Genomic DNA, 10,256 nt, shown 5'->3' with positions numbered 1-10,256 from the left:
TAATTTGTAAAATAAAGATAACAGTACTTACATTAAGGTTGTTGAGAAGAGTCATCAAGTTAGAAAATGAAACTGCTTAGCCCAGAGCCTGCCACATTTTAAAGGTTCAATTAATACAACTACTGTTATTCTGTATAGATTCTTGGGCATTTGTCATTATTTCCCTGTGCTTTTTGTTTAATGTTCTTCATATGAGAAAATGGCTACTGAAGATGAATGCCCCCTGTATAAACCTGACTCAAATTTAACAGTGCAATTCAACACTGCATTGAGCATCAACGATGTGCCAGAGACTATGCTAGGTGATGGAAAAAGTAAGATATGATCCATGTCCCCAGGAGTTCAAATTCTCACGTGGGACGCAGAAACAAATTATTAGTGTGAAAAAAGAGCCTAAGTCTAAAAGACTTGTGAGTTGAAGAATCTTAAAGAATTCATCACCCAATGCCATTCATATTTGACATACTCCTTGTGGTTGGAGGAAACCTGATAGTTCTATACCCAGGAGAAAATTTGAGAATCAGTTTAGAAGTTTAAAAATGAAAAGATCTGTTTAATTGCTAATGAAAGCTAAAATGTATACTGAGAAGTCCAAGCACAGAGGAAAGCAGTAAGCTGAAATGAAGAGTGGCTTTGGATCACAGCTTACGAGGTGTGATCAAAGAATATGGTGAATGTTTAAATAAAATGTATTACAGTAAAAGACACATTGCCATTAACCCCCCTCAAAATACTCCCCTCACTTCGAACACACTTATCCCATTGTTCTTGACACTTTCTGAAGCAGTTCTGGAAGTCCTCTATTGTGAGTGTCCTTAGTTGCACTGTCATGGCTGCCTTGATGTCCTGAATCGATTCAAAACATTTACGTTTCATGGTCATTTTGACTTTTGGGAAGAGCCAGAAGTTGCACGGTGCCAGATCCAGTGAATAAGGTGGATGAGGACAGACCATAATGTTTTTATTTGACAGAAATTGCTGTACCAGAAGCAATGTGTGGCACGAAGCGCTGTCATGATGGAGGATGATTTATGGCACACTTTGAAACACACCTTCGCTCAACCATAGCTCACACCCAATAGACTGCATTGAACAAGTTGAAACTTGTCACACTGTTACTAAGATTCGATGTGCCACTTCCCGTATTGAAGATCCCTGCCTTTCCATTGGATGGCACTTGGCAGCAGCATTCACTGTATTTTTTGATCACACCACATTAATGTCATTTCTTCAGAAAGGCCTCCTCCACACACCCCTGTTCTCTTCCTTCAGAGCACTTGTCACAATTATATGCTTATTTGTGTTTGTTTCACATTTCTCTTCTCAACTAGACTGTAAACTCCATGAAGGCAGGAACAACATCTGGTTTACTCACCACTGTAAACTCAGCATCTAGTTCAATCCCTAGTACATAACAGGTACTTTATAAATTTCTTGTAAATGAGTGGATGTTAAATAAGTGTTTAGAACCATCAGAATCCTGATGAGTGGATGAGGCCCATACAAAACTTTTAAGACCAGTGCAGCAGGATGCTGAGCTGAAGACTGAACTTGTGTACAGTCTTTTCCTTCTCTAGCAAAGAGAGGTGCTGGACAGTCATAAGATGGTGGCCCATAAGATGAGAATTCCTTTAGAGGACAGTGCTCTAGAGCTTCCTCCCCTCCACTCGCTACACACAAAATCCAGGAGTAATGAGAGGAAGTCTCTAGTGTTAGGAAATAGAAACTATTCAGCCTTCTCGTGCTTTGAAGATCATGAAGGATACTGGTTATCCATCTAGCATCCATTGTACTCTCGCCCCTTACTGGACTGTTTTACTTAAGTAGACATGCCTCCACCTTCCAACTCATGTGATTCAAGGAGCACCCACCCCAGTGCCAATTCCAATTATGGGAACCCCTTTTCCCTTTTGGAACTCAGGATATGTTTGTATGGAGCAGATCAAACTCACAGTGAGCCCTGTTGCCTAGGTAAGGCTGAGTATGGGCCTGAAAGTAAGAGCTGTGACGGAGGCCTTCTTGTGGGAAATACCTTGGCTGATTCCTGCCGTGGGAGATCCCTGATGGCCATTGTGGGAACTGCATCGCCACTGACGTGCCTCATTTGACCAGTTGGAAAATACAAGTTGTCAACAGCGACACCATGTGGTTATAAAATGCAACGTCAATGGTGGGCAGGTGAGATGCCTCGTATATGGAAGTTGGATTTTCCCTTAGGAATTTTTGGATCACTTAATCCCCTACGAGTTTTTGAAAATGGTGGGCAAGGACCCTATTTGTATATCCTCAACTTGTTGAACTGAAAAATAGAGCTGATTGAATTGATTTCCTTTTGTAGAAAAAACAAAGCAGTGATCATATTTGTAGACTGAACAGTTTTTACCTATATATAAGGATGCAAGAAAATTAGGCTTGAAGACACCCAAACAAAAACCTTTCCATTTTATGCGCCCTTTGAAAACTTGCCTATAGTTCCTTTATCACCTCCTGGATAAAATCCCAGCTTAGCATACTTCCTAAAGCTTTCCTCCTCTGCCTCTCCAATGATGCAACACACTCAGTTTTCTTTTCTCTCTCTCTCTCTCTCTCTTTTTTTTTTTTTTTTTAAAGATTTTATTGGGGAAGGGGAACAGGACTTTATTGGGGAACAGTGTGTACTTCCAGGCCTTTTTTTTTCCCAAGTCAAGTTGTTGTCCTTTCAATCTTAGTTGTGGAGGGCGCAGCTCAGCTCCAGGTCCAGTTGCCATTTTTTCTAGTTGCAGGGGGCACAGCCCACCATCCCTTGCGGGAGGTGAGCCGGCAACCTTGTGGTTGAGAGCCCACTGGTCCATGTGGGAATCGAACTGGCAGCCTTCGGAGGTAGGAGCATGGAGCTTTAACCGCCTGAGCCACCAGGCCGGCCCCACACTCAGCTTTCTTAGTTATTATATTTGTAAATGCTTTGGGAGTTAGATTTTTGGGGAGGGCAGATATGAGCTGTATCAAAGGGTCCCAGGCGTAATTATAATACTGTCACACAGGGCGGCCTGCGTGGCCTCAGCTCCCGCTTCCCACATAAGAAAGCAGGGTGTGGCTCGGACAAAAAGGAACACCCACGGAGCCATAGGTAGGGGAGTCATACCACTGTAGTCTCACTGGAGGCTGGATTCACACGTGTGACCTGCTGTCCGCTTTTCTGCCTGCCAACCAACCCCTTGCTAACTGCAATCCACCGTGCTAACTGCAATCTGTGTCAGCCACCATCCTCTTGCTAGCCCCCATCTTTTGTTAGCGTAGCCATAGCAGTTATATTAGTGGCCAATGGCTCACTGGTTACAGCTGACGGCCAACTAGCTACAGCTGATGGCCATCCAATTACAGTTGATGGCCATTTACTACCTGAGCCAGCACCTTTCCACGTGTGGCCGAGAGCCTGGAAACTGCACTCCTGGCTCTGTCCCCACAGCACCCTTTTCTGATCATATCACACTGTATCTTAATTTCAAAGTGTATACCTATCTCCCTAACTAGACTTTGATCACATCGTCAGCCACCTCTGCATTTTTGGAGCCCGATGTAGGGTTTGACACTTTGCATAATTTGGAAAATGCTGAATGGAAGAATAAAATGTCAACAAACCCTTATTGAGGTCCTCCAAATGCCAGGCGCTGCAGTGCTCCGCTAGGTCTGGAACTTAAAGAACAGGCTGACCTGTCCTGCAGTAAGAGCTCGCAGTCATGGCATGTGCATTTGTGTGGAGGGCAGCCTGCGCTGGCCAGGAGGCCCGGGCCTCACTCCCCTCACCTCCTCAAAAGTGTATTTCTGAATTCTTCTGGCAACTGATGCTCCAGCCAAGTGATACGAACCCCTGAGAAGCAAGAGCTTGTAACAAGTGTGCTAGGAGTACGCAGACGCAGACGGCAAACGAGGCACAGCCTCTCGCGTCATCGTTAAGAGTGAGCCCCGCCCCCAACAGCGGAGCCAACCAGAGGGCGCGGGGCTGACCCAGCCTCCCCGGGCGGCCGGTGAAAAATCCCGGCGTTCGGCGGCGGAGCAGAGGGCGGTTCTTTGACGAGCTCGGGCTCCATAGGCCTGGCTCCCACACCGCGGTAACGGTCGCGGAGGCGGGGCAAAGGCGGTGGAGCCGGCCGGGCTGGGCGCGCTGCTGGTGGGGGGAGGCGGCTGAAGAAGGTGAGTGGCGCTCCAGGTTCACAGAGGCATCGGCCAGAGCCCCTACCTGAAGCATCCCCGGAATTGGCTTCACCTGGGCCCTGCGAGTGGTCAAACTGACCCTTGTCGGGGACTCCAGAGAGGAGCCGCTTGGGACGGGTTCGCTTCCAGTCTTACGATTGGGGACCTGACAAACCTGGTTCGAGTCCTGGCTCTCCGCCCTTTGTGATCTTGGGCTTCTCATGTAACGTCTCAGCGCCTCAGTTGCTTCATTTATGTAATACAGCTGGTAATTCTTGCCTTGCACGGTGGTGGAGAAGGTTAAGTGGGACAATAAATGTAAAGCTTAGAATGATACGTGGTGTAGACTGGATTCTGGATAAATTGTAGGTAATTACTCGATCCGAGAGAGTTGGTCAGGTCTGACCCGCCCCACTTTTCTGGGTCAAGGAGTCTGAGAAGGTTGCTTGGCTAGTGAAGACTTGGAGCAAAAGCTGGGAGGGTATGTGCAAAGGGGTAGGTGAGTATTCTTTCTCCGGTTTATTAGGTTCATTCTGGATTCCGGAGGCTTCTGACTTGATGCAGTCTAATTTGATTCTATTGAGAAAATCGATAAGGTGGAAATGTCGGAAGGCTGAGAGACCCGTAACATAGAGACCAGTCCGAAAGGGTTTCTACTACCACTTTATTTTCTAACTGTAATAATATTAAACACGGTGCAGATACTAGCCCATATTGGTTTCAATTCTCTACACGAGTTGTTTTTTACTTTCAGTATTGCTTAGTAGACCCTGGCCTACCCCACCCCAACTTGGGGAAGAGGTGGCCTAGTAAAGCTTTGCCTCAGCTTCTGCTTCAAAGCGGGGAGAGGAGAATTCTGTCCCTTTATGTAACCTCTTCTGGGGCAGAATGATTTGGTCGAGATGATATCCAGTCCTAACTCCATTCCTTTATCTGTGGTGGACTCAATTCTTTTTAGGAACATGAGTCTTCTTATTAAACAGCATGTTAATACATTTTTGGAATAGAGCTTTTGCATTTAATTGACAGAGACTTTGAAAACATTGCCTGTACCATTTATTGCCATAATGGGAAATGCTTTTGAGAAAGCTAATTACAGATTTTAATGTGAGTCACTTGAAAAATAGTTACTCGCTGTGGGGACAGAGCCAGGAGTGCAGTTTCCAGGCTCTCGGCCTCATGTGGAAAGGTGCTGGCTCAGGTAGTAAATGTCCATCAACTATGATCGGATGGCCATCAGCTGTGGCCAGTTGGCCATCAGCTGTAACCAGTGAGCCATTGGCCACTAATATAACTGCCGTGGCTACGCTAACAGCGGATGGTGGCTGAGCTAGCAAGCGCGGATTGCAGCTAGCAAGTGGGGTTTGTTGGTTGGCAGAGACGCGGACCGCAGGTTGCAGATCGTGTGGCTCCTGTTTCCTGTGTGTCCAACCCAGCTGCCAGCGAGAATATAGTGGTATGACTCCCCTATCGATGGCTCTGTTGGTGTTCCTTTTTGGCCTCACCATATCCTGCATTTTTATGCGGGGAGCGGGACCAGAGACCCCACATGACACCACGTGTGACACTCGCCATGGGCGGTTTATTTCCAGCTTTCCTGCCCAAAAAGTGGTGAAAAATAATTACATTTTAACGAAGGGTGCAGTTACAGGGACTTGAGACCTGTAAAGAGTAAGTTACCAAAGGGCTCTTGGGGAACCTGCACAATGCTGGAAGATATAGCTGTGTTTTGCTTCTTGGCACTTGGCTTTCTATGCTTTGAACAAATCAACTCCTACCCTGCAACTCCCATTCCCACAGTCTTACTTTAGGTATGTTATGACACTCCTTAAAGCTACAGTTTCTATTTTGGCCTTGGTAAACTTTTGGGCTCTTCTGATGACTCAAAGTTCCATCTGTGTCCTGTCACAGTTTGAGTGGGAAAGGCAGCTAGATACTATTGGCACATGAATTTTACAGCATGGACCTCTAAAAAGGAGGACTTGGTCATAGGTAGAATTGAGGAGATAGTTTTCTTCCTGCCTTTGCCTTTTGTGTTCAGTGGTATTTATCTCTCTGAGAGTGCTGCTTTTTAGTACCCTTGCAAATAAGAATATTCTACCTTTGAAGCCAGAAGTCAGACTTGATGTTAGATGATGATAGATTTGGACTGCCAGCAGGGAGAGGAAAGTTATGGGGAAAGGAGAAGAGAGAAGGCACATGGTGTTGAGCATTGGGGTCCATTAGCTTCAGTTGGTCCAGCTTCAGATCGGTGTTTACCACGGATGCCTGCTCTAGGAATAACACAAGACCATTCTTACTATGAGGTTGAACATTTTAAGATTTTGGTCCATTTATTTTTTTTGAAACCTAGATGAAGATCCAGTTTCGGACCTGAGACTTACTGGGTGATCATTTAACTGAGATCAACTGGAGTGACCAGGTAAAAAGTGCAAGAGGAATGTGCTATGACTGAGGTATGTCTAATGTGACGGATGACTCTCTCTAGATGTTGGGAGGCCATGGAAAGGATTTATTATTTATTGACCACTATACTAGGTACATTACATGTGTTTCCTTTTGACCTCTTGGTAATCCTTTCAAATAGATATTTTGATTTCAGTTAAAGAAACTGAAGCCGGAGCAGTCAGTTTACTCAGTTGGTTAGTGCGCAGTGCTCATAACACCAAGGTCGTCGGTTCGATTCCCACATGGGCCAGTGAGTTGTGCCCTCCACAACTAGATTGAAAACAATGACTTGACTTGCAGCTGAGCTGTGCTCCCCACAACCAGACTGAGAACAGTGACTTGACTTGGAGCTGATGGGTCCTGGAAAAACACACTGTTCCCCAATAGTCCCCAATAAAAATTAAAAAAAAAAAAAAATGAAGCCCAGAGAGGTTAAGGAATTATTTAAGATAACAAAGCTTGCTGGTCAAACTCTAAAATCACCTCCTCTGTCCTGCTGTGTGCCAGACACTGTTCTATTTCCTTTTTATAGGCCTACCTCATTGTGCTTTGCTTTATTACACTTTGCAGATAATTGTGTTTTTACAAATTGAAGGTTAGACCCTCTGCCTGCAAAATGTTTATGACTTGCTGAAGGCTCACATGGTTAGCAATTTTTTAGCAATAAAGTATTTTTTAATTAAAGTATGTGCATTGTGATAGGTCAGCCAGTAAAGGAAAGCACATGGTCAGGCAAGTTAAAGAAGTTTTTATTGTAAGAGAGAAAAGTATATCAGACTGAACAAAGACAGCTACATTACAGGCTGCAAGCCTATAGGAGTCTTGCAGCCCCGAAGGAGGGGGTGAGGAGGATTTTATATAGGGGCTGTGCTGACAGGGTAACATTGTTTGAACAGAAAATGTTGACTGCCTGCGAGCCAGTAGCTGTTTTGTGCCGTTTTCTGTTATTACCAGTTTGGCTCTGTCTGCAGGTGCAGGCCAACAAACATTTTGTTTTCTTGCAGACATGGTTCTGTCTGTAAGTCGAGGTCTCTGAGACCTAACATTCAGAGGCCTAACATTAAGTCAAGGTCTCTAACATTCAGAGACCTAGCACATTGTTTTTTAGACATGATGCTATTGCACATTTAATAGGCTACAGTATAGTGTAAACATAACTTTTATATGCACTGGGAAACCAAAAAATTGGTGTGACTTTCTTTATTGCCATTATCTGGAACCAAACCGGCAATAGCTCTGAGGTATGCCTGTATATTAACTCTCCTAGTCTTCACAACAGCCCTGTGAGCTATATACTTTTATTATCCTCATTTTACGATGAGGACATTGAGACACAGAGACAGTACTTTTCTGGCTGTGTGGCAGAATTCACAATTTGAACCCAGGCAGTCTGGCCCCAGAGCTAGCTGTACCAGCTTTGTTTTGGTTAATATTTCCTTTACTTTTGTTATTTAAGAAAATCTTTTTTATTATAAAATGAATTTTTATTATGAAATCAAACAGAAGAGAACACACATACCAAATGAATAGCTTAGTGAATTATTAAAAGATAATACCACTCAATCAGGGTATAGAACCATACTAGCCATGCCAGAGCTGCTCCATTGCCCCATTCCAATCACAACTACTTATGTCCTCCCATTAGCAGCCATTCTTCTGACTTCTGTAGTAATCAGAAGTCAGAAGTTGTGTTTTGAAAAAAGCTTTTTCGTAAAGGCATGTTTCTAGACACTATAAAGTGGTTTTTACCCATTAAAATTTTTTTTTAAAAACTCCTTTAATCTGTACGTTTTCTCTCTCTTCCTTTCTTTTCCTTATAATTTATATGATTCGGAACCTGGCTCATTCGGCCTGTATATCCTACAGTCTGGGTTTTGCTGATTGTATCATCATGTACAGTTCAATATGTTCTTCTGCCTTGAGTAATTCCTGCACATTGGGAGCTGGATTCCAGACTGGATCCGACTCAGATTCAATCCCTTTGGCAATTCTCTATGTAGTGGTTGGCAAGACCATAGGAGGTGTATAATGTGTCGTCGTCTCTCTCTTCCTGGTCTCAGTATCTGTTGCTACCTGATGCCTGCATCTATTCATTGAAGGCTGCAAAGTAGAGGTATTGTAACTCTATCATGTCTTTTTCACTTATTGGTTGGAATACTAGTGCTTTATATACCATTTGGATAGGCAGCAGTATCATTCCTTTAGGAAAGACGGCATAAATGCTTGATTTGTACCATTTATTTGCCAGTTTTCAAGATAAATTGGTTCCTTATTTTCTGAAGACAATTAAAATCTAATATCAGTATAAGGTCATGAATTTAAACATATTTGAAGGGTCTCTGTTTATTGCAATTATTATCATTATTTAGATTCATGTTGTATCATCTTTGGCCTGGGAGCCTATCCAAGCCTATCCTTTTGATATGACCCTACTAGTCTTTGATAGGTTCCTTATTATCTGATATCTTGAAAGTTCTGTCCACAATCTGAAATCTTCCATTTCTTTAAGAAACTCTGGTTTCTTTAAGAGGGAGATAGCATTTAAGATCATAGTCTGTATGCTAGCGATCCTGGGTCAGTCACTATTTGAGGCTTTTCAGTAGGCAGAGCTAGGATACCTAAATCTATCATCTATCTGTAGACACACAAATTAAAGATAAATTATCTCATGAGTTCATATGAATATTTCCAATTCAAACCGAGACTATAGAGCTTATTACTTAATTTCTCTATTATATCTGTAGCCCTTTTTTCCTTAGAAGGAATACTGGTTCTTGAGAACATAGGAGGTAATAGAATTATTAATAAAATGTCCTGTAATTACTCTTTTGTTTCATCTCATTTTATACACACAACAGTGTCAGAATTATATCACTGATATCATCACCAATATGATTACTGAAAACAAACTTTTCTTGTGCTTACATTCTTCCTGTTCTCTCCTTTTTTCTTTTTTAAAAAATAATTGTATTTTATCTTCATTGTCAGAGCATGTAGTTATTTCATATTATTTTTCTCTCTCAGCCATCATTTATTCTTAGTTTAATAGGTACGTAGTGTGATAAAATACGGTGAATGCTGCTGCCGAGTGCCATCCAATGGAAAGGTAGGATATTCAAATACGGGAAGTGGCACGTTGAAACTTAGTGACAAGTTTCAACTTGTTTGGTGCAGTCAGTCAGGTGTGAGCTACAATTGAAAGAAGGTGTGTTTTAAAGTGTGCCATAAAATCATGGATCACGAATAATGCATTACCATGAAATTTTGTTTCAAACGGCAAAAAAGTGCTAAAGAAACACATGAAATGGTAAAATTAGTTTATTGTGATGCTGCAGTGACCACAAAGATAGTCTACAAGTGGTTCAAGCGATTTCATAATGGTTGTGAATCGATTGAAAACCCAGAGAGATCAGGACATCCTTCAACATCAAAAAACCCAAGAGAATGTTGAAAGAATAAGCAAAATGATTCTATCAAATGGGTAATTGACTATTAGGGAAATTTTTGAAGATTTGAACATCTCTGATGGTTCCATCCAAAGCACTTTAACAATAGATTAAAAAAAACACACACTTTTATTTACTTTATGTGTGTTTTTCTAGGACCCATCAGCTCCAAGTCAAGTAGTTGTTTCAATC

General features: G+C 42.7%; 1 protein-coding gene across 8 annotated transcripts in view; it reads left to right on the top strand.

Moving 5' to 3' along the window:
- The first annotated feature begins 3,966 nt into the window (after positions 1–3,966).
- CEP70 (centrosomal protein 70) overlaps positions 3,967–10,256 on the top strand; it is a 62,640-nt gene continuing 56,350 nt past the window's right edge. For 3 of the 8 annotated variants that reach the window (XM_074312915.1, XM_074312911.1, XM_074312913.1), the window contains exons 1-2: positions 4,003–4,170; positions 6,524–6,626. The gene's annotated coding sequence lies outside the window, so the exon portion shown is untranslated. Of the gene's footprint in view, positions 4,171–4,196; positions 4,439–6,523; positions 6,627–10,256 lie in introns of those variants that run through there. The other 5 variants (XM_074312916.1, XM_074312914.1, XM_074312918.1 and 2 more) reach the window with 4 other exon arrangements.

This window comes from Rhinolophus sinicus, linkage group LG10 (assembly GCF_036562045.2).
Source record: "Rhinolophus sinicus isolate RSC01 linkage group LG10, ASM3656204v1, whole genome shotgun sequence".
Taxonomy (NCBI): domain Eukaryota; kingdom Metazoa; phylum Chordata; class Mammalia; order Chiroptera; family Rhinolophidae; genus Rhinolophus; species Rhinolophus sinicus.
This window is presented reverse-complemented; position numbering and strand designations above follow the sequence as displayed.